Genomic DNA, 25,200 nt, shown 5'->3' on the forward strand with positions numbered 1-25,200 from the left:
AGAACATCTGACATCTTCCTTATTTAATTTGAAATATCATGGCCAGACATTCTTCAGAACTAAGATGGAGAATCAGAGTAACCTCATTCAAGAGGTCACCACTCTTTGTCCAAAATATTGGCTAAACATTTCTTTTATTTGAACTGTTCTCATGTATAAAGTCATACCAACTGAATTTTTCATGTCTGGACTATATTACTTTATGATTAAAATTGTTATCTGGGGATGAAATAAAAGAGTTAATGAGTTTCTGTAGCTTCAAGAAGCTGCGAGTAAAAACACAATCTACTTTGCTGTTTTTTATAAATTATATTAGAATGAATTCAGTAAATCCCACTGGGTTACATATTCCCCAAGAATATCTAGGAACTCTTCCTTAATTATTTTGAAAACCACTGCTTATAACCAATATTCTCACAAAGATGATATTCCATTAATAGTTTCCAGAGTCAGGATTTTTTTTCAACTTCTGAAAAGCGGATATGTTTCCTTTAATGAAACAACAAGAACTGTGTAGTTTATAACACTTCCTCCTTTACCAACACTTCTGTGAAACTCAGAGACAAGATTTCTTCAACAGGGTCTATTATTTTTAATTAGATTTTTCATTTTAACCATGGTTTTGATTTCATCTTTTTAATCTGACTTTAAAATATTTTTAAAATTAAACAGGGTGTAAAAAACAATAAGCAAAGTAAATGACTGATATTTAATGAATAGTCAATAAATATTTGTTGATTTGATTTAAAACCAGAAAGGGCACATCTCTCTACTTGTCAGATGGGATGCTGCCCAATTTGTAAATCACTTAATAAAGCCAATTACATCTTCAAAACAAAACACAACGAAACCCAGAAAGGATATCCAGAGAAGCCTTGCAAACTAAAACAACGTGTTCCTAAATGATTCAAAAATGATTGTAAGGAAGAGCAAAAATAAATGGTTTTATTAATTGACAGACCATTATTAATTAAACTCAAATATCATGTCCACTGTTAATATTGGAGAAGTGTAGGTGATTCTGGGTAAATGTAGAAGATGACATCAATGGTGGTTTATTTTCTGCACTTCCTTATAAACCTTTCTTTTCTCTGGTCAAATCTTCTGGATGAAAATTAGGATATTAGGGCAGGAATGCAAAGAAAGGATAGGTGAGTTTTAGTTTTCAACTGCATAATGAATGTTTGGTAATCAAAAAAGCAGGCTGTGAGGGGCGCCTGGGTGGCGATTCTTGTTTTTTACTTGGGTGATCTCGGGGTCCTGCTCAGTGAGGACTCTGCTTGAGATTCCCTCTCCCACTCTCTCTCTCTCTCTCTCTCTCAAGTAAATAAATAAATCTTTTAAAAATTTGAAAAAAGTAGGCAGGCTGTGAGAAAAGCTGGACTTACAGTCTACTTGATAGCTGTGTGGTGGTGAGAGCATGAGGAGAAATTAAAGTACGCAGGCAGGATGCTTGCAGCCAAATGGAAGTAAGCTGGGTTGAAGCTGTGAGCCAGGAAAATGAGGGGCTTCCTTGGAGTAGAAGGCATAGAATGTCAGGAGAAGGGGATTTGCTGGGGAGTTGGTATGGCAATCAGAGACTGCTGCTCATTGATCCAGGAATGCAGGCAGGGGGTAGAGACCTCTCTTCCCTTCCCAATGAGTACATCGACCGGCTTGTAATGAGATGCTGGCTCAGATCTTCTCCGCAAAAACAGACTGCTGACCTCCCATGGACAGTCCAGCTGAAGGACACTATCTTGTACTTGACTTTAATGGGCCCCTTTGACTGCCGTGAATTTCCATCCACGTACTCCCATTTTATAAACCCAAATTCTTAAAGTTGCCAGAAAGAAAGAGGCTGAGGTCTTTGAATAATTCAGATGAGGTATTATGGAAGCGAAAGCCCAGCTCTTGTGTTTCCGGATGATTTGGAGATAATAAAATTAACTTCTTTTGCACATGAAGTTTAACCTTCTCCACCTGTTTTCCCATTTATAAAATGGAGCCAGTAATGCCAAGCACAAAGTTCATGGGGAGTTTTTCAGTTATGTAAATCACATTATGGCATACTTAGAATACAATAGATATTCTCTTAACTATAGCTAATAATTATTTTTGTAAAATAAAATAAAACTTTGCATATGGCTTTATAATTTCAATCTGGCATAATGATTTTGTTTTTAATTTTAAAAGTATTCATTATTTTAAAAAATAGTTAACTATTATATATTCATTTGTTCTATACCCTGTATCTTCAATTTTCTCTTCATCGTTATCTTTCCACCTATTACTTTCATCTTGGAAAATATTAAATTCAGAGACTGAAGGGCTCATCTTCTAAAGATGAAAGACAAATGAATTTATATTCTCAATAAAAACTAAACAAATTGTGATGCTTTCATTGAAAATATGAGAGTTAGGATGCTAGGAATGTCCTGATTATACCAGGCAGTACGTGTATAGGTAACATACTCCATTCTGATTATAATCTATAGTTCATATGTTTAAAAATGTGTGTCTTGTAGATCTGTTTTTTTCTGACATTCTCCAATTAAATGACATTTGATAAGCAGTCATTGTGCTGTAAATTTAAATCTTTAAAAGCTGAATATTAATAAGAAATTAAAAACAATGTAAGTCTACTCTTTTCACTTCCCACCTTGTCCTCTCCTGATTGTCCTTCTACTGCCCTAGACATGCCAACTTATCTTTCTCTAACACATAATTCTGAGTCATCTCTAAGACACAATCCTTAACCAAATTCTTATACTGTCTTTGTGATTTTTGTTCATTTTCACAAAAGCATCGTTATTTTCTATGATTAGTACATTTCCTATGCCAGCATTTGCAACAACAATAGTACTGATATCTGGGGCCAGGTAATGCTGTGTTTGGGGCAGTGGCCTGTAGTTTATGGGATATTTAGCGGCACCTACCCACAGGACATCAGTAACAATCCCTGCCACCCAGAGCTTGATTTAAAAAGTCTCCAGACATTGTCACGAGATTGCTGGGGTCAAATTGCCCCTGGCTGAGAACCACTGCCTAATGCAATATCAAGAGATACTCATGGCTATTACTGCCTCAGAATGGTTTCCTTGTCTACAATCTTGCTCATTTCCAATATAGCTACTTCACTGCTGTCACAGAAATCCATACAAAACACAAATAACCGCATCCCTCTGTTGCTATGGTACTTTTCTGATCTGAATGCATATTGAAAAATCTTAGAGAACTTGTAATAAATAAAAACTCGTATCTCATTCTCCAGTTAGTCTGATTTAACATTATTACTTTCCAAATATTTTCCTGTGGCCCTGAATTGTACTTTGCCTTGTATTTCTGCAAAATACAAGAGTCATCTCATATACCACCAGCTCTGGCAAGCCTTTGCTATACCACCCACTGAAGCCCCCCTACCCTGCCCCACCAAACCCTAGACAAATTAGTCCACATAACACATCTATTTATATCACAACTTATACTATACATATAAATCCCAGTCCAGTTCATAAATATTTTTTAAATGAGTACATGGGTCGTGTTTTAATTTTTATAACTTTATCTCCTAACACAAATCCTTGTATATAATTTGTGTAATAGAAACAAATAACTGGTAGTTTATTTTTTATTATCATTTTCAATGAGTGAGCCTTATTGCCATTCCCATATCCTTTAGCAAAGTGCTACATGGAATTTTATAGTTTCTGGTTCACTACGGCCGACTAAGCCTAAGTGTGACTTTCTTCCCTTACAATGCTGCCTTTGAATGACCATAGAAAAGTTCTAAACAGAATAACTTCATTTCAAAGAAAATAACATGCTGCGGTGGGGGAAACCTGGAGGCAGCTTGGTAACAAAAATTAAGGATGAATCTGACAGATTATAGAGCAAACTGTAGCTTAATCAAATATATTTGCTTTTCTCACCTAATAAGACTAAGAATAGGCAGTTATTGCTCAGTGAGTGTAGCCATTCAACAAAAACATCAAAGACCTAGGTTTCTGTTCTCTTCCATCCTCAGAATTTTGGCTTTAATTTTCATGGTTATGAAATGGTTTTGTTCCTTCGAAGTTCATGTTCACTTTGGGGACAGAAGGAAGGACGGGGACAGCTGGAGGTCAAGAATTGCCTGAATCTGTTCCATTTTATCACCTTTCCCAGAAGTCCCACTATCAGGCTCCTGTTTTCAGCTTATTTTGTCTGCTATGAGGACAAATGAACTATGTCATTTGTCCATCAATAGTTGCCAAGCCCAAGGAGAAGGGGTTTGTGTTTGGGGCCGGGTGAAGTCTAGTAATGAATTTTTGACATAAGGAAAAACTATAGGAGAATATCGAGACAACACTTGTGTGAACATGTGCCAACATTCAAAATCTATCGAGGAGGCTATGGTGAATGTAAGAGCTGATTTCTTTCCAGTATTGCTCCCTAAAGACTCCAAACATGGAAAAAACAACAAGAACGAAAAAAAGGGAGTGGATAATAGGGTCAAAGCCCGGGAGGTTATGGTAAGGAATGTCTCTAAAGAAATGTACCATTTTGGGACCAGTCTTCCACATCCTGCTCTCCAAAACTCACATTTTCAGACTCAACTGGAAGCCTGGCATTTGCACAGAACAAAAAACAGAAGTGCTTCTCTAAAGAAGTGTGATGCTCTCTGCCTGAGGATATCTGGGGCGTTTGGTTTTGATATTGGCACGCAAGAGTGTTATTCTATATAGACTGGCATTTGGTGGGAGGAGATCTTAGCCCGCTTTCTATACACATACTAAAATAAAATCTACCAGTTCCTAGTAAATTATTCTTTCAGGAGAGATTATTGGGATATAAACCTAGATTTACAATAGGAGAGGGCATCCCTATCAGTTACTTATGTTAATTTAGTTCCTCATTTAAAAGTACAAACAACTAAACAAAGATCATCAGGCATTCTTTTTTTTTTTTTTTAAAGGATTTTACTTATTTATTTGACAGAGATCACAAGTAGGCAGAAAGGCAGGCAAAGAGAGAGGAGGAAGGAGGCTCCCTGCTGAGCAGAAAGCCCAATGAGGGTCTCGATCCCAGGACTCTGAGATCATGACCTGAGCCGAAGGCAGAGGCTTTAACCCACTGAGACACCCAGGAGCCCCTTTCAGACATTCTTGAAACATTAAAAATACAAGAGAAAAGGGCTAAGAGGAATAAGCAGAAAAATTAATAAGGAAAATATATCATAATTGTAGGAACAAATGGAACATGTAAAAATCCTAAGCAGGCACTTCTAAGAAATTAATATAACCAAAACCAAACAAACAAGAAAGTATAAGAGGCTGCCAGCAAGTAACAACAATCTGAGAACAAGAAAATAATCTTTTGACTTGGTGGAAATACAATATTCTGAGGAAAGCCCAGAGGATAAAGTCAAAGAAATTCAAAATATTTAGATCATATAAAAATGAAAGAGAAAATGTGGCAGAAAAATAAACATAAGACACCAATCCAGGAAGTCCAATATTTGACTAATAGGAATTCCAGAGGGTAAAGGCAAAGTGGAGAAAAATAAATCATCAATGAAATGGAAAAAAAATTTAAATATTAGAATTAGTCTACATTTTCTTTTTTTTTTTTTTTAAGATTTTTTATTTATTTATTTGACAGACAGAGATCACAAGTAGGCAGAGAGGCAGGCAGAGAGAGAGGAAGGGAAGCAGGCTCCCCGCTGAGCAGAGAGCCAGATGCGGGGCTAGATCCCAGGACCCTGGGATCATGACCTGAGCTGAAGGCAGAGGCTTTAACCCACTGAGCCACCCAGGTGCCCCAGTCTACATTTTCTTATAAATGTAAATATAAATTTTATAATACCAAGGATAAGAAAACAGTGAGTATTCCAGAAAAAGGGTTTTCCTAGGAAAAAGTGAGACTTCACCAGCATTATTCTTCTTATGGTGAGTGATTGCATAAGCCCTTTGGTATTCTGAGAAAACCTACAGTTGCATGTGCAGCTCTGATGGTTATCTAGTTATATAGCTCATCTGCAAAGCCACTATCTTACACCCCACTTGATGATGCTGGAGCAAGGTCTCTACAAACTGTATTTCTCCCCTACCCACTGACTTCCTTGTTAAACTCTACAATAAGGGAACATAGAAATAAGCAATAAAGGGTGCTACCTTTTCCTTTCTGTTTAATGTTCTTATCAGCATTTCCCTACCAATACTTTTCCCATCTATAGTAGCAGTGGCTTCCCATTTGTATTTTCCCTACTGCCTGCACAATCCCTTTCATGGCCGCCCCTCAGAAACAGCCTCCCTGGCTGCTGGCCTCTCTCTTAGATTCCTAGCAGCTGATTCTATGAGGCTCTATCAGAGTTCCTGATCAAATAGCTGAGCATCCCTTGCTTCGGAGAGACCAAGGGGTGGTAGCTGCCTTCTGACCTTCTGACCTCCATATAACACCTCCATCTTGGAGTTCCCTTGATCTCTTTAATTTTCCAATAGGTAGTGAATCTCTTTACATTATTATTTAAAATAATAACTGGTGTGATTTCCTTTTCCTGTTTAGATACTCACTGATACAACCACCAAGCTGATTTTCAAATATGAGGGCAATTGTTAAAATTTTAAATCAGTAAAACTAAAAATTTTACTTCCCCATTGGTAATTATTCTGAAAAGAAAAAGAAAAAAAAAAAAGGAGGGAAGACTAAGAAAGAAAAACTATGAGATTCAAAAAACAGTGGAATTAATCGAGGAATGCAATGAAACTGCAAGTAACAGTTGTTAGGCAGACATAGAGAACAACAGTTAGAAGTTCAAGAAGAAGTTGGAAGGTTCCAAAAATTAGCTCTTTAGGAAAAAAATAGATAATGTGGAATGATGATGAGATTATAATCTTAAGAAAAGCATATGCTAGAAAATGGCAATGATACTCTTTAAAACAAACAGAGAGACAGCTAAGATCTATACAGCTAAACTGTGGTTCAGAGAGGTAGCAAATTAAAATGTAGCACAATTTCAAAAATTGTATGGAAATGAAACTTAATCGACTTTGATTGTCACTGAAAATTTATTTGGGGGAATAGTGGTTGACTATGTAGGATTATATATCTCTTTATAGTACCAGTATCATTAACTACTTGTTCTATGGTAAAAATCCATACATTTTTAATGAGGCAAATTTTTTTTTTTCAATTTCTGGGATCAATCTATGGTAAGAAACTATAAAGTATTTTATTACAAAATAGAATATAAATACTTTAACTGTTAGAATTTATTTTTTCAGAGGTTAATACATATGTATGGTATAAAATAATTATATTAAAAAAAGATTTACTATGAAAAAAAATCTCACCACTACCTTTGTTTCTATTGGTTATCTTCATCTCCTAAGCCCTCTTTGTATTATTAAGGAATGTCTTTACAGAAAAATCTTTGTGGAAAAAATAAGCAAATACATATATATATTATTTTCCCCATTTTCTTCACGATGATAGCATGATATATATACTTTCTTCTGCACCTTGCTTTCTTTCACTTGGCAATGTATCATGAAGCTTTTCAACTATCACTATATATGTTTTCACCTCATTTTAAAAAAATGCATTGTGTTTTATTTTGCATATATATCAGTTTATTTCATTTTGAGAGAGACACCTGGGTTGTTCCTAGTCTTTTGGAACATTAAAAGGGTTATAAACATTAAAAAGATGCTGCAGTGGGTAACTGAATACAGGTCATTCTCCACAATAGAAGGAAAAGAATTGGAAAACAGTCCCAGAGAAGAGAGAGAGAGCTATTCTGTTCCTTACGTTGTGGACAAGATGCCAAGGTACACTGGAACATTCAATACAAAAAGGAATACTATTTTATTAATATTTAAGAAGGAAAGTTTATTTAAGAAGTAAGTAAATTTTAAGAAGTAAATTTTATTTAAATTAAATAAGGTAATCATAAGCTGCGTAATTATAAAAAAAAGAAGTGGATAAAAAAAGGAAATAGGGGCAGTATAAGTGGTGTGGGAGTAGTACAAGTTAATCAGTTTCTGACTTTTCATGGTGGGAAGTCAACAGGGCTGTCTACTTGATAAATCACTAGACAGAAATAAACTAGACAGACATGAAATTAGATTAATGGAGATCACCATCAGGATAGCTGAAAACATGGAAAGAAGTGGCCAAATATAGTCACTTCTGTGGGGTATGACTGGAATGTATATCATGACTCATCACTTTTTTTAAAATCTTAATCTCAACTCTGTGTGTGTGTGTGTGTGTGTATACACACACAAAGAAATAAATTTTATTTTTAATGTTTTTGAAATACCCTTCACAATCATAAATTAATTAAAACTTTTAGAATCAAGTTTAAAGGCCCAATAATTAAATATATTTAACAAAGACAGCTTGCATGAGAATAAAATTGAAAAATGTGAATGATCCTTGGAAATAGTTCTCTTTTGAACTTAGCTTTAGTGAAATAACTAGGAAATGAATGCGTCAGACAAGATTTTTCCCTTCACATGTTATATATGAACATATTGCAAATAGATCTTCCAGTATAATTATATTATTCATTAAAATACTATAGTATTAATTTCCAGTTTAATTATAGCTAATGTGTGCACCTAATCAGAAAGGTTAATAAATTATTATCTCCACTATTTGACCTTACTAAATCCCTCAGGACAGTTCATTTAGGCGACAATACCAGCAGAGAGAATATGAATGCTTTTCTCCATCAGCACTGATAGAATTCTGGTTGATGTAAACGTAGACAAACTCTCTGTGGCTGTGTGAGTGATAACAAGCACAGGGTGACTGAGTTTGGGTACAAAGGCTGCAGTGCTCGCAGAGGATGTATTAAGTTAGTCTAAAAGTACTTGTGAAGGGGAGTGCAAGCACTAATCTAGATACCTGAGTAGGTCAGTCAGGCTAGAGAAGGCATAAAATGAAAACTGTGACAAAGCACAAAATTAAGGAATTATAAAGCTGAAATTGACTTTAGCAGGTGTTTTAGATTACTTCCTACAAGGAACTGAACTTCATCCAAAGGCATTTTTTTGTTGTTCAAAATGTTCAATATTGTAAAAACATTTAAAAATACATTTAGATTTAGAAATATATTTAGGTTTGAAAGTAATTTTGACATACCCTAACATAATTTTATTTTTCTGCAAAATAAAATACTTTTAAAATCAAAGTATTATAAATATGTTTCTCTACGAAACCAGTAGTTATTTTACTACTAATGTTTAACTCTTATTAGTGTCCCTTTCATTTTCCCATTACATATTTACATGTATATACAGATACGTGAGATAGATAAAAATAAAAATGTATAAATTACTTTTTGGAGTATAACTGGCATATAAAAGCTGTGCTTATTTAACTTATACAACTCAATGAGTTTAGGGATAAGTATATACCCATGAAACCACTGTCACCACTAGGTGACAGACCTATTTATCATCTCCCAAGGTTTCCTCTCACATCTCTATTATCATCACCATTGTCATCATCATCCTCATCATCATGAGTGGGTATGTGTGTGTTAATATAAGATCTACTCTCTTAGCAAATCTTATGTATCCAATACAGTATTGTTAGCTATAGGCACTATGCTGCATAGTAAACCTCTAGAAATTATTTATTTTGTATAACTAAAACTCTGTACTCTCATTTTTCCCTCCCCCCAAACCCTGGCAGGCACTATTCTACTCTCTGCTTCTATGAGTTTAACTATGTTAGATTCCACACAAGTGAGATGATACAGTATTTGTATTTCTGTCTGGATCATTTCACCTAGCATAATATCATCCTGATCCATCCACGCTATTGCAAATGGTAGGATTTCCTTCTTTTTTAAGGCTGAATAATATTCCATTGTATGTTTTCCCACATTTTCTTTATCTCTTCACCTATTGGCAGACCCTTAGATTGCTTCCATTTCTTTGCTATTGTGAATAATACTTCAACGAACATTGGGAAGCAGTTATCTTGTTGAAATTCTGACTTAAATTCTTTCTGTTACACATTTTTTAATCACATAATGAAATTCTCTGATTCTAACATGTATTCTTGACCATTAATTTACTTTGCTCCAAAATGTTTTGGGGTAATTTTGCTACCTCTTTATCACTCCCCCATCTTTTTAAATTTTTATTTATTTATTTTTTTGCATATACTCCCCCGATGTTCTTTTGTTCAGGATCTTCAAAACTTAATGGTTATGTTTAATAACTGAGCATACCAAAATTAAGAAATTCCACAATTTTTACTGATGCACACTTGGTATTTTTCACTGATTACTATATATTCAGATTTTTTTTCCTTTTTAACTATGGGTATGCATTTTTTTATTTGTTATAGTCTCTTTTATTTAAATTTTCTACCAAAAAAGAACCTAATTTTTTGTGGTGATACCATCTTGTGCTTCACAGCTTTAAAAAACTCAGTTCTCCCTGATAACTGGTTGAGATTTAAATAAGCAATTCTCAAATTGCTGGTTGAATTTTCAGGAAGGATCCTAGCGAATTATTTTACATGAGAATGAAGATGATATACTTTAATATTGCTGCTTCCTGGCTATGCTTATTCTCCTGCTCATTCTTATATTTTAGTAAGTGTAGATTTTTACTTGACCTATACATGATTTAATATACTGGTAAAGTAATATTAAGAGTTACTGATGAAAAAATGCAACATATAGGAGGCCAAACTAGCTGATCCAACCTTTACAAAGAGCCACAGGTCAGTTTAACAAGCAAAAGTTTCTAGACATATCGTGGGCTAAACTATGTTGAGTATTGCATTTAACACAAATAAAACGAAACACCAAAACTGCCCTTGCAAGTTTGTCTCAAGATTAGAAAGCTGCATAGGCTTGGAATGAGCAGGATTTTGGAACAATCACACTGTAAACTTGCAAACAGATTTACAAATCTGTGCGCTAGATTGCATAAAAATAAATAACGATACTTTCTGAATTGGGGAAAACCTGGAAGAGGGTGCTGGCTGAGATTCAAAAGTTGTGGCCCAATAACTCAGCTCAGTCCTAGCTAATCTGGTTTATGATACTGGAAATGCTGGTTACAGACATCTGTGCAAACAGGATCCTTTAAAAGAAGTCAAATGGAGCTCACAGATATACCTCCCGTGCTGTAATCCATTTGCAGAACAGCAGTTGTACCATAGATCTGTCTTCATGGCACAACAAAGACTTGGGTTATAATATGGTCATTTTCTTTCTTCTTTCAGTTATATTACTCAGTCCCTACCTAAGAGAAAAATGTAAAATTAAACATTTTCCCCTTGACCATGACCATGAATTCCCTGCTTATTGGCACTCAGTCTTTCCTCCATTCATTCCTTCATTTTCTCATGTCCCATCTCCTTCTCACCTAGTGTAACCTAGTTTCCACACTAACATTTAACTAAATACTCGATGCATACCTCAATTCAATGTCATCAATTATCTCTTCTTAGACAAATCCTTAGTTAATATTTCAGGTCTCATTTTGTGTAATTTTCTACAGCCTTTGGCATAAATAACCATATTGTGACCTCCTTCACAATTCTTCTTGTTCTCGATGACATCATTCTACAAGTATTGTTTATACTTTGTGATTGCTCACTGATTTCTTTTGTTAGACTCTTATTCAGCCACCTTTTAAATGAGCTTCCACAGGTTCTACCCTTAGTAGAGTGTGTCCACCCCTCATGGCTTTCTTCATCTCTTTACTAAATGTTAAATGAGTGCCTTCAATGCATGAGGCCCTATTCTAGTCATTAGAGATAGGGCAGTGATAAAAATCAGCTTAATTTCTTCCCTACTATAGCTTTGCTGAAAGGGAGAGGAGCATTCTGTAAATACCTCAGATGAATACATAAAATACATAATACATCACACGATGGGTGCCGTAGGGCAAAATAAAGAAGAAGGATAAGGTACGTTGTGGGGTTGGGACGAAGGAAATACAGCTTGCTACTCTGAGAAATGTTATCTGGCAAGGCGTCACTGATACAATGAGATTTGAGCAAATACCAGAAAGACATAAAAGGGAATGAGCCATGTCAATATCTAGGGGAAATCTGTTTCTGTTAGAGAATGGAACAAGTGCAAAGGCCCTGAGCCAAGAATGTTCTTGGAGTGTTGTTTTGTGTTTGAGAAACAGCAATGAGAATAATAACCCTGGAGCTAAGTCAGTGATCCTGTAGGGCTTTGAATGGCCTTGTAAAGACTTTGACTTTTGCTCTAAGTAAGCTAGGATGGCAGTAGAAGGTTCTGAGCATAATTACAGAATCTAACATACACGTTAAAAGGATCAACCTGGCTGTGCTGCTGGGGTAAAATAACAGTGAGATAAAGAGGAGATCTTGCAATTCTTCAGGTAAAGTATGACCAAATCTTGGGCCAGAGTTTTCCGTGGGGGTGATGAAAACATTCACATTTCTAAATATATTTTGAAGATAGAAGCAACAGGATTTACTCACAAGTTATTTGTGGGGCATGGGATAAAGAGATGAGTTACAGATAACACTCAAGGTTTTGCCTTTCCAAATTGTTGAGAGATGAGATGGAGATTCCAGAAAGAGCATGCCTTGGAGGAAATAATGTAGTTCTTTTTTTTTTTTTTTTTAAAGATTTTATTTATTTATTTGACACAGAGAGAGAGAGAGAGCGAGTGCACAAGTAGGGGAAGCGGCAGGCAGAGAGAGAAGGAGAAGCCAAGGGAGCCTACTGCAGGGCTTGATCCCAGAATCCTGAGATCATGACCTGAGCTGAAGGCAGACACTTAACCGACTGAACTACCCAGTGCTCGACAATATTGTAGTTCTAAATATTAAATTTGAATACCAAAAGAGAGAACACAGATAGAGAAGGAATCAAGGGTCATGAGAAAGATTCATCAAATGAAATCAATCCCTCTCCCTCCAGTCTGGGTAAAACCACAGATTATTAAAACACTGTCATTACTCGTAGCTATCTTCTCTACCTCAGCTTTTGTTCCATCCTCAACCCAAGCTATCCAGGTTTCATCCATTTTATCATCTCCTCACATTTACTTGCTGAAATCATATATGACATCTGTTGTATTAACTATAGTAAGAGAGTTTCTGCATTTTTCCCCTATTTAACTTGCCAAAACTCAAGAATGATGACCAGTCTCTGGTTCTTATAACTTTCTTTTCACTTGGCCTCACTGACATAATCTTCTCTTTGTTTTCTTCTCCTCTTTGTTTTGTACATACATTCTCTTTCTCTCCTGGCAGGCATATCTTCCTCTACACACCCCTTAAGGCTCAACTATTTGCTCCTTTCCTATCTTACTCTGTTCTTTCCCTTTGGTGATCTAATCTCCAACCAGAAGTTCAAAACCAACCTCACAGATTTCATCTTAGGCCCAGTCAGGTCCTCTGTGCTTCACCTGCCTAGTTGATTTCTCATTTTGGACATCCGAAAGCCCCCTTGAATTCATTCTATTTTGAACCAAATGAACTTCCCTCCCCAGAGCTTACTATGCAGTTGCAGAAGAGTATTTAAAAACAAAAAACAAAACAAAAACTGTACTTTCGAGGTGCCTGGGTGGCTCAGATGGTTGGGCATCTGCCTTTGGCTCAGTCATGATCCCAGGGTCCTGGAATTGAGCCCTGCATCGGGCTCCCTGTTCAGCGGGAAGCCTGCTTCTCCCTCTCTCTCTACTGCTCCCCCTGCTTATGCTCTCTCACTCTCTCTGTCAAATAAATAAATAAATAAAATCTTAAAAAAAGAACCTCTAATTTCCTTTTATTTTCTTCTCTATCTAATCCCTCAATAATAAAATGACTTGACTTTGAATATATCACTTGAATCTGTCCACTTCTCTCCACTGACTACCACCTAGTTGAACCTACTACCATTACTTGCTGCCAAGTCTCCTACAGTGGCTTCCTGCCTGTCACACCTGCATCAGCACTACCTGCTCTTGCATTCACCCTGTATCCTACTTCCCCCACTCCAGGCATTTTAGCAACAGATGGAATTTTAAATTTATTTGTGTGATTATTTGATTAATGTATATTTCTGCCACTAAATTAAGTATTGTATAACCACAATCCACTACAGTGTTAAGTACAAATTAAAATGAATACACAAACATGCCTTTACATGTTCCAAGCATTAATTTTCTAAACAATGAGCTCCAAATATTAATATTTTTCCTATCTATTTCATGGAGTTGTATTTTCAATGATATAATTAAGAACAAAGACTTTACTTTCTCTGTTTATTCATCTCAATTTTTTGTGACACTTTGATCTGTAGGATTTGTAATAACAACTACTACTATTTGTTTGGAAACTTATATACTTAGGCTTTTTCCTTGGAACTTTTAAAACGTAGGTTTTCAAGTCCTTAGGGTATTTAAATAGGCAGGATTTTCATTACTGTGACAGATAAGAAAACTGAGAGTCAAGCAAAGTATATTTTCAAGGTCATGCAGTTATTATGTGGCAAAGTTAAGATCTAAACCCAAGTATTCTTGATTTCAAAGCCTCTGTGTATTTCATTACAGAGGGCCTCTTTTCATCTTGAAAAGCCATGTAGACATATAATGAATAATAAAAGCACAGACATCTGCTAAGCTGGATCAAATCCACAGGTCATTTCAGTAACCTCTTTTCAATAGATAAAATAAAGGGAGGGCATGACTGGTGGACTCACATAATGACAAGTCAGATACATATGTCCAGTTGTGTCATGAAAACAACAAACTCACTTTACCACCCTTGCTGGTCAATTATTCTAGCAAAACAGGTTATGATACAGAAGACAAATAACATGAAAAAACATGGATCAAATATGTGAAAAGCTTACATATTAAAAGTTTAGGGGCACCTGGGTGGCTCAGTGGGTTAAAGCCTCTGCCTTTGTCTCGGGTCGTGATCCCTGGGATGGAGCCCTGCATCAGGCTCTCTGCTTGGCAGGGAGCCGGCTTCCTCCTCTCTCTCTGCCTGCCGTTTCTGCCTACTTGTGATCTATGTCTGTCAAATAAGGAAATAAAATCTTAAAAAAAAAGTTTAACATAATATGTTAATATAGGATTGTGTGCCATGTAATTTGAGGTGCTTAGTAATATAGAAGTACAAATGAATGAGAGAACACAGCTCCAGAAAACATCCTGATGGATTCAGGGAAAAACCCCAGAGTAATGGGTAAGATTTGGAATGATACAGGGAAGTTACACAGAGGAAGCAGGATCCAGTAAGAGATCAAGGATATGGTACCAATCAAAATATCTCAAACTTTTTGTAAGACATAGTTTCTGTATTATTTATGCATAAAGTTACTTTCTAAGTCATTTTGCAAGCCATCTGTGTGTGTGTGTGTGTGTGTGTGTGTGTGTGTATTTTTCATGTAGACCTCATTACTACAATTAAATAATTCTCTACATATTATCGTATTTTCTGAAAAATGAAATTATATTTATCTTTTATATGAAAGTGACTCCCAAACTTTGCTCTTGGGTTTTCTTTTTCTTTCTTTCTCTCTGCCAAAAAGTGAGTGATATGAGGCAGGGTGGGGGTGGGGGAGTAGAACTACTCACAACTATAAAAAGAAAATCATCATTTAAGGAATCCTGTTGTGAATCTTTTTGTACCATTGATAATTGAGCTCTAAATTATCTGCTTTTGGAGATAAATTGCCTCTTATGTCTTTTTTTTTTCCTCTCATGGAAAAATATGATGCCTACATGTGTTTTACAAAAGACTGAGGCTCAGAAGAAAGCAATGATTATTAGAAAACAGAATGACAAAAAAGCAAGCAAAAGTCAGCAATTCTGTATTTTACATGCAAGAAGTTGTAATTATTTTTTTTAAGTGGACTTCTCCTAGTGAATGTGCAGATGATAACAATAGCTTAGGTCACAGAGGTTGTCAACATCCAGACACACAGCTTTAGTAGCTTTATAGCTTTCCGTGAAGTTCACATTTATTTCAATTATTTTGGAATTAGTGCAAACAAATACCAGATGCAGCTTCTTTGTTTCTTAATCTCTCATGAATATAGATTGAAGATAAAGAGTAAGGAGGACTTTCCATTATACACCCACTTGAGGGCTCAGTTCCAGCTTTTCCCTGGCCCTCTATATGTCTGTGCTTTCTCTACCCCCTTTTGCCTTTATATATCCATGCACTTGGCTGTTATATGTTATTTGAACATGGTGCATTCAAAATATACTCCAGAGCATTATTCTAAATGGATTGTGAGGATATTGATTTCAATTAAGGGCCACCATATGACAGAGTTTCATAATAGTGATGCACTAGGATATGCTCAAGAGAGGTAGCCCTGGGTGTGCTCTCGGCACCTAAGAATATCAGTGCCCAAGGAAGAGTGTAGAGCAGAGCTAACTTAGAAGTATTTTTCCTATGCAGGGATTTAAGTGGAATTTACATATTTAAGTGGAATACTTGATGCACTATGTAAATGCCCTTTTAATCTATAATATTAGTGATTTCTCAAAAAAATTAAGAATCAGATTCAAATTATATGTTTGTCTACTCATATATAACATTCAATACATAAAAATGTGCATTAACATTTCAATATATACATATATACATACAGGCATGTTTATAAATTTTTATTGCACTTCACTTATAAGTATGTTGACACATACCTATATGTAAACCTAATAGATAAGAACGCAGCATTTCAAAGCTATAGAGAAGCTTATTTAAAAATTTATGTTTTTACTATGATGAGTTATTTAAAAAAAAAAACCTCTCACACCTAAAATGAAACAAATTCTGTATTTACTCTTATTTTATGGTAAAAAATTAAATGTAAAATTAAGCATTATGGAAATTACAGGTGAATAGTCTATGTCATACAGCAAAGGTGTTCCTAAGCATGAAGGTAAAATAAGAAATCACAAAGAAAAAAACATTAGAGATAACTACACGAACATTAAGATTTTCCTCACAGAAACTACTTCCAGCTGTTTTTTTTAGAAATCATAAAGTGAAAAAGAATAAAGTCTGATTTAAAAAGGTGTCTGTCATATTTATGAGAGATAGTAGGTAAATATCTCTATTATATTAAAAATTATCCTTTAAAAATGAGTAATTATCCCACTAGAAAAATGAGAAATTCATATTTGAAAGCAATTCAAGACATAAAAAAAAGAGAATGAATGGAAATCCATTATTCAAATGAAAAGATGAACTTAGTAAGAAAAGGAAAATGAAAACAATGAAGAGCTACCCATCTTTTACTCACCAGAGTGGCAAAATTTTAACCATAATGATGATGTGTGTTATGAAAAAGTAAGAGGAATGTAGGTGGTACCTTTCAGGAGACAACTCAGTAATAGGTATAAATTCATGCAAATGTGCATACTTTATGAATGACTGATAAATTGAAATTAGAGGAAGAGGGCTAAGAAAATTATAAGCCAATTAATCAAAGATGTTTATAGAGGCATGGCTTGTAATAGGAAAGTTTCTTAAATAATCTATATAATCAATACTGCAAGGTTTGCCAAGTGAATATGAAACACCATACAACACAATACTGTGTAGTTAGTAAAATAATGATCTAGATTTATCTACTCATAATAGATTTTATACACAAACAGATACATATAAAGTATCTGAACTTTACTTCTAAAAATATCTATGACATGTTCTTCAGCAAGAAAAGAATAGCAAAATCTCATTTTTTTATAAATATCTATAGTAACTAGATAAAAATGGTGAGACAGATATTGATTAAAAATCCAATGATATATTGGATTTGGTTGTAGATAAAGACAGATGAGGATTTCAGTATATAGTACATATTTCTGTGCATGTATGTATGTACACATACATTCATGGGAGAGAACTCTCAAATTGATGATAATGCTGTTGAAACAGCAATATGAACATGCTTCTCCTATGGTCAGTGAGTTTGTAGAAGTTGTCTTTTCAATGACATTTAAGATACTTCCCTGTAAAAAGATACAAATTAGCACTCTCCCCTCAAAGACAACAAAATGACCATGCATCAACATAGACTCTATTAGTTTACTATCCCAACACAGTACTGAATCCAAAATACCAAATCTATATATAACTGACTCCTCAAGTTTATTTTAAGAAACTTGAAGCAGCCAATTCATTTTTGTTTCCCTTTTAATAGTTGAGAAATTTTGAGTTGAAATTAGTTGAAAATAGTTGAAATTAGTTGAAATAGTTGAAAAACTTGAGAAATCAAGTCTGACAGAATTTAATTTACTAGTTACCTATATACATTTCATATCAGTAAATTAAACATTGGCCTCATATTTTTTTTTATAATTCCTCAATCTTATCATAGCTAAAACTTGACATTTTAATAGATAACTGAGATATTACATGCAGGCATTTTAAAAATATACCTTAAAATCTCTTTATGAGCTTTAGTTAAATGGGACATAAGTGAATAATGGGGAAAATATGAATATAAAATGCATAGCAATACTCCAAGTAGTTTGTGTATGAGTTTATAAGAAGCATGCTATTTGTCTCATTTGTCTTGCAATTATTCTTGGTGACAGTACAGATAATAGTGATTTCCTGAAGTACTAAATTTTCCCCAAATTTTACTTGACATCTAAATTAAATGTGAGGTTTTGCTTGTCTTAATAAATTTATATCTTTTCTTTGTTTTATTTGTACTTTTGTTAAGACAGTTCAGTACACCTATAACCACTATTAAATTGAAAGAAGGCTATTATCACATCAATGTTATGAAGGTCGGCATATGAAATGAAAGCAAGAGAACAACATCTTTACCCTCCTGATGGGTTAGATGCAGAAGTCATGCTATTTTCTAATTATGTAGATTGTGTTCTGCGAAAAGAGATGTTGAATAGGACCAGCAGCAATAAAGTGGCATTAGTTATCAATGTTTAATATGAAGCAGAGGCTAATTTAGCAAATGAAAGCCACAAGAGAAACACAAATTCTCAATAATGAAGACCTTCTTGGGTATCTAGGTCAATTCCCAAAATGGGGGTGCTATTAGGGAAAAAAAACACACACAACCTGGTGCATCTCACTTACAAATGTCCATTTTCACCCAAAGGAACTTTTTCCTCTGCCAAACATGCCTCTGCAAAAGAGCTTAGACAATTAAATGAGCCAAAGTTAATGGTCTAACTAAACAGATTAAATAGTTTTATACAATACATGATCATTCAAATATCTTAGAAATTTAAGAATACCCAATGTATTTTTAAATTTCTTTTCAGCGTAACAGTATTCATTGTTTTTGCACCACACCCAGTGCTCCATGCAATACATGCCCTCCCTAATACCCACCACCTTGTTCCCCCAACCTCCCACTCCCCACCCCTTCAAGACCCTCAGGTTGTTTTTCAGAGTCCATAGTCTCTCATGGTTCACCTCCCCTTCCAATTTCCCTCAACTCCCTTCTCCTCTCCATCTCCCCATGTCCTCCATGTTTTTTGTTATGCTCTGCAAATTAGTGAAACCATATGATAATTGACTCTCTCTGCTTGACTTATTTCACTCGGCATAATCTCTTCCAGTCCCATCCATGTTGCTACAAAAGTTGGGTATCCATCCTTTCTGATGGAGGCATAATACTCCATAGTGTATATGGACCACATCTTCCTTATCCATTTGTCTGTACAGACAAAAGGTTGATATCCAGGATCTATAAAGAACTCCTCAAACTCAACACACACAAAACAGACAATCATATCAAAAAATGGGCAGAAGATATGAACAGACACTTCTCCAATGAAGACATACAAATGGCTATCAGACACAAGAAAAAATGTTCATCATCACTAGCCATCAGGGATAATAAAATTAAAACCACATTGAGATACCACCTTACACCAGTTAGAATGGCCAAAATTAGCAAGACAGGAAACAACGTGTGTTGGAGAGGATGTGGAGAAAGGGGAACCCTCTTACACTGTTGGTGGGAATGCAAGTTGGTGCAGCCACTTTGGAGAACAGTGTGGAGATACCCAATGTATTTTTAAACTATACATTACTCAGAAGGACAATGGATACTTCAGGGATAATTAGCTCGCTCAGTCCTGCTACTTCCATATTGTTCTGTATGATTGCTCACCTTGTCCAGTGCAGTGAGTGGTCTTCTCTCTCACTCTCTCTCATATTTCTGGCAGTGTATTAGAGCAGAAAGGAGATGTAAGGGCTACTTTAATTGTTGTAGAACCTACAGGCAATCTTTACTGGAATATTTTTCTTTCTTTCTAAGATTTATTTATTTATTTAAGAGAGAGAAAGAGAAGGGGGAGGAAGAGAGAGAGAGAGAGTCTTAAGCAGAGTCCACACTGAGTGTGGGGCCTGACGTGGGGCTCGATCCCATGACCTGAGATCATGACCTGACTGAAACCAATACCCAGGTGCCCCAGAACATTTTTCTTTCTTAAGCAGTAAGATACAAATAAGGCTTGGAAAGGTCTTTGTAAAAAAAGAAGAAAAAGGAGGAGGAGGAGGAGAAGAAGGAGATGATGACATAAGAAAGGAAGAGAGTAAGAGAGGGAGGAAGAGAGGAAAGAAGGAAGAAATATAAATAACTTCAATTGAAAAAACATATTTCATAGTATTGCAGTAAGGAGGAAAAGTCAGAATCAGGCAGCTCTTCAATTATTTGAAATGCTTATTGAAAGGTTTATAGTAAAAAATAAGCAAAAGGAGAATAAATGCAAGATTTTCTAAACATAAACAGGCTAGAAATCAAGTACAGTATCCTAAAAATACAATATTCTTATAATAAGTGATAGTAAAAAAGTAAGATAGAAAACATGCAGGATTATCTATTAATATGAACATCATTATTCCATAACATGAACAAAATAATTTAAAAGTAGTGCATTATTAAATAATAACCTCTAAAAATGAAAAGAAATTTCCCAAAAGTGACATGGCATATTTGAAAAGTTACCATTTTTGCAAAGTAAAACTCTTCCCACATTCTCCCAGTTGAGAAACAGTCTCCCAGGTATACATGATCATAGGAAATAGCTTCTTCTTTGATGCACTTGCCACAGTTACAACTACAGTCTTGCAATGTGAAAACACCATATGCTTATTATAAGATTTGTCTTCTGTGCTTCATTGTACACTATATAAGATGAATAGAGTGAGTGTTTTGTTTTTCAGTACATTATCCCCAGAGTATTGCCTAGTGTCTGGATGCATGAGTTAATTTTTCTAAACCTAGATATCATCACAGTTATATGACTGCCTGCAACTAATCTTTTTTATAAAAACTTCCTCACTTTTAAAGTATGAAGATTATGATGCCTCAAATTTAAGGCAGACTCCCCAAACAAACGCAAATACAGATAACAGAAATCCACTTGTGACATTGTAACATGAAATATCACTGAACCAGCTCAAACTAATCAGCCACGTTTTGTTTGTTTAATTTCATTAAATCCCCCCTCAACCTCTGTCCCAAACATAAGGTTTTACGCATTTACAGGTTAATGCAATCACCTTGTGATGCCGGTCTTATATATTTGGTTGCAAGAGTCAAAGACACCTGTTTTTTTTTTTTAAATGGTAAATTGGGACACAGATTATAGAATTAGGAATGAACATTCTTAAGGAAGTTAAACATTTATTGATTAAAATGTAATATACAATTAGTTGCCAAAATATTTCACTTAAAGAAAAAGTATAAAAATACTTAACATGAATTCCTAAAACGTATATAGTATTTTATAGCTTAGAAACCATAATAAACTATGAACCCGGTATTATTATCCCCATTCTACTGGTTAGGGAGTAGAGGCTAGAAGTTAAGGGTCTTTTGTTCTTAAGTAGAGAAAACATGAGACTATGGGCCTTTTTTTTTTTTTTTTTGATGTCAAGATCAATGCTCTTTCAAGTACACCAAAGTTGTATCCTTAACATTAGGGCTTGATTTGTTTGGCAGAAAGGGTCCAACTAACACAGTCTCTACCTGTCCTTGGTTGTTACTACCTAATTGAAGAGCTCGTCCCTCAGCTAAATTTTACAATTCTTGAAAAGCCCTTTGTAGTTTAGAGTTATGGTGCTTCTCACCAATTGCCAGCCCTACTGCTGTGCTCTAACTCGGGCAAGAGATGATTCATACTTAAGTTTTAGTTCTTTAATTAATTATTGCTGCTTCAGAATGGCTAGTCAATGGCAGAATCAATCAAAATTCCTTGACCTTTGTTTATTTCCCCAGGTGAAATTCTAAAGGGAATGAAGTATCTATAGTTATCTTTTTTCCCTGATGACCTATGAATGTTTTATAGGCAATCAAAATCATAGCAGCCAGCTGTTATCTCCAGAAGGCACCCTACACTTCCACATTCCAAAGAAACATGAATACTGCAGGTCTTTCACTATCTTTATACTTTCAGCACTATTTGAGCCAAAGTTTCTTTTAATCAACCAGCAAATATTTATTCAGTGTCTTGCTATGAGGCTGGTGATGTTCTCAATACTGTGGCTATGTCAGTGAGTCGGAAAAATGGATTTAGTACCTCAAGGAGCTTGTATCTGGCATAAACATTGTTTTTAAGGGCTTGTAGTACTATAAGGAAGATACAGGATAATGTGGAAGACCCTAGGAAAGTCCTCTTGAAAAGATGATATTTGAGTAAATAGCCTTGTGAAAGTCTGGGGAAAGAGCTTCAAGCAGAAAGAATAGCAAATGCCATGTTGCTGAGACAGGAATGATTGGTTATGTTAGAGATGTGTATTTAGTGAAAGAAAAGGAGAGAGGAGCTTGTGACGTCTAAGAGTCAGACAGGAAGAAGATCATGGAGGGCCTCACAACCACAGAAAGGATCACAGTGACCACATGAAATGGGAAGTCGAGGACTTACAATATTTTATAAGGAAGAAAATAAAATCCTTGATCCTATGTAAAACATTAGCTACATTGGGGAAAGAATGGAGAAAAGTAGATCAGTTAGGAGACTTCTGGTAGTCAATAAACTACGGTGTCCTGAGCTCAGACTTCAATGGCAGACATGTTGAGATTTTTTTGGGTAGGGACTACGTCTTGGAGATAAAGCTGACAGTACTCACTGATGGACTAGACATGGAGTGTGAGGAAAGAGGACTCAAGGATCCCGTTGCCTGAGCAAATGAGTGAATAAAAATGTCATTTAGACTGAACTGTGTCCTCACCCCCCCTGCCCCCCAAAAGCATATGTTAAAACCCAACCCCCAATGTGATAGCTTTTGGAGATGGGGAATTTGGGGAGTAATTAGCTTTACATGATTGTGAGGATGGGGTCCTCATGATGCACTTAGTGCCTCAATAAGAAGAGGAAGAGAGAAAGATCACACTTTCTTTCCATATACACTCACTCAGGAAAGGCCATGTGAGCAGACAGCCAAAAGGCAGCAACCTGCAAGCCAGGAAGAGAGCTCTCGCCAGAACTCAACCATGTTAACACCGTGATCTCAGACTTCCAGCCTCCAGAACTTTGAGAAGATGAATTTCTCTTAAGCCACCCACTCAATGGTATTCTGTTAGGGCAAGCCAAGCTAAGACAAATGTATAAGAACTAGAGGTGGGCAGTACATTAGGATGTAAATCTGAATAATTCTATGGTGTCCTAGAAGTTTGAGATGCTTTCTAAATATTCAAGTGAAGATGTCCAGTAATTGGTTATATTTTACAAATATGTAGTCGGGAGGAGATGTTATTTGAAGACATAATTTTTTTAAAAGGCTTTATTTGTCAGAGAGAGAGAGAGAGAGTGAGCACAAGCAGGCAAAGTGGCAGGCAGTCAGAGAGAAGCAGGCTCCCCTCTGAGCAAGGACCCCAATGTGGGACCCAATCCCAGCACCCTGGTATCATGACCTGAGCCTAAGGCAGCGGCTTAACTGACTGAGCTACCCAGGCGTCCCTGAAGACATAATTTTGAAAGTTGTCGATTTATAGAATATATGTGAAGTTGTGAAATTGGATAAATTCCTGGAGAAAAAAGAGAAAGAAAAAGAAGAGAAAAGAAGAAAATTTGCAGACCAAATTCATAGTTACTATGAAATTTAAAAATTCAGAGAAGATGGACCAAGAGAACTGTGAAAGAGTAACCAGTTGAAACCATCCAAGTGGGGTATTGTAGAACTATCGGCACAATAAAGTGCTTTGTAAGTATGAGGGAGTGGTGGGATTCTTCATTCTGTCACTCTGGTGATGTAGATTCCCAGAGCAAACCATCTGCTGCAACAATCAAAAACAGTGGTTAAAAGAAAAACAAAAAGGAACAAATGAACTAATAAACAGATGAGATCCTGAATATACAAATGGACAATGACCAGACTGTATCTAGAATAGAAAGAACTCTGATCCACAACCTGGAGCAGCTTGCCCAGGAAATCCCTTTTCTGCAACAACGGTGCCAGGAAGCCAGCCTTGTAGATCAGATTTGTAGGAAGTCACACCGTCACCTCCGGTAACAATCGAGGAAGCCAAACAATAACTTCTGTAACAATCTATCCAAAATGGCCAAGACTTGATTAATGACAACTTCCCCAATTTCTGTCCCTGCTTCCAACTTAGGACCAACCAGAGAAAGCGAAATATGGACCCTCAACCAATGGCGTAGGATTCCCTGCTTCTAGTTAGCCTGCCTCCAGGTTCCCCATGCCAACAACTTCAAATCAAGGCACATCCTAGCCTTCCCTTTTGTGCAATGTAAAGCTTTCACATTCCTCTGCCTGCCTCCGAGCCTCTGCCAAAATGCAAGTTATGGCAGCTGACTCCCTTGCTATAGCAAGCTCTGAATAAACAGCTTTTGCTTGTTCTCAGTTGGCTGGTCTTCATTTATTTCCATAGAGAAAAATCTACTACCTAAATGGATTGATTGGCCATCAAGAAATAAGGAAAAACAAACACAACAACAAATTAAGTTATGGAACTCAGTGAGGTAAGCAGAACATCTAATGGTTTCCGTTTTGTTTGTTTGTTTTTCTAGAGAAGATTTGTTATACCTGATGAGCTCAAGCTTTGGATTTTATAACATCGTCAAGTAGATGGAAAATGAGGAAAGCCAACTTCTAGTTGGCATAGGAATCCCAATAAGATAATTTTTTGATAAAGATGGCATACTCAATCATTAATATGGAACTGAACCATAATTAAACTTATCTTTCAGAACAGCAAAGATAAACACCTGTGTTTAAGGTTAATGAGGCCCAGTTGAATAGTACTGAGGAAAGACGCATGTTGAAAAT

General features: G+C 35.7%; 1 protein-coding gene across 1 annotated transcript in view; it reads right to left on the reverse strand.

Annotated features, from left to right (window-relative positions):
- LOC111157037 (polypeptide N-acetylgalactosaminyltransferase like 6) overlaps nt 1-25,200 on the reverse strand; it is a 1,188,224-nt gene that overhangs the window by 891,817 nt on the left and 271,207 nt on the right. The gene's annotated exons all lie outside the window — the stretch shown is intronic.

The sequence above is a fragment of the Enhydra lutris genome, unplaced genomic scaffold, assembly GCF_002288905.1.
Source record: "Enhydra lutris kenyoni isolate GAN:26980312 unplaced genomic scaffold, ASM228890v2 scaffoldscaffold3, whole genome shotgun sequence".
Classification (NCBI taxonomy): Eukaryota; Metazoa; Chordata; class Mammalia; order Carnivora; family Mustelidae; genus Enhydra; species Enhydra lutris.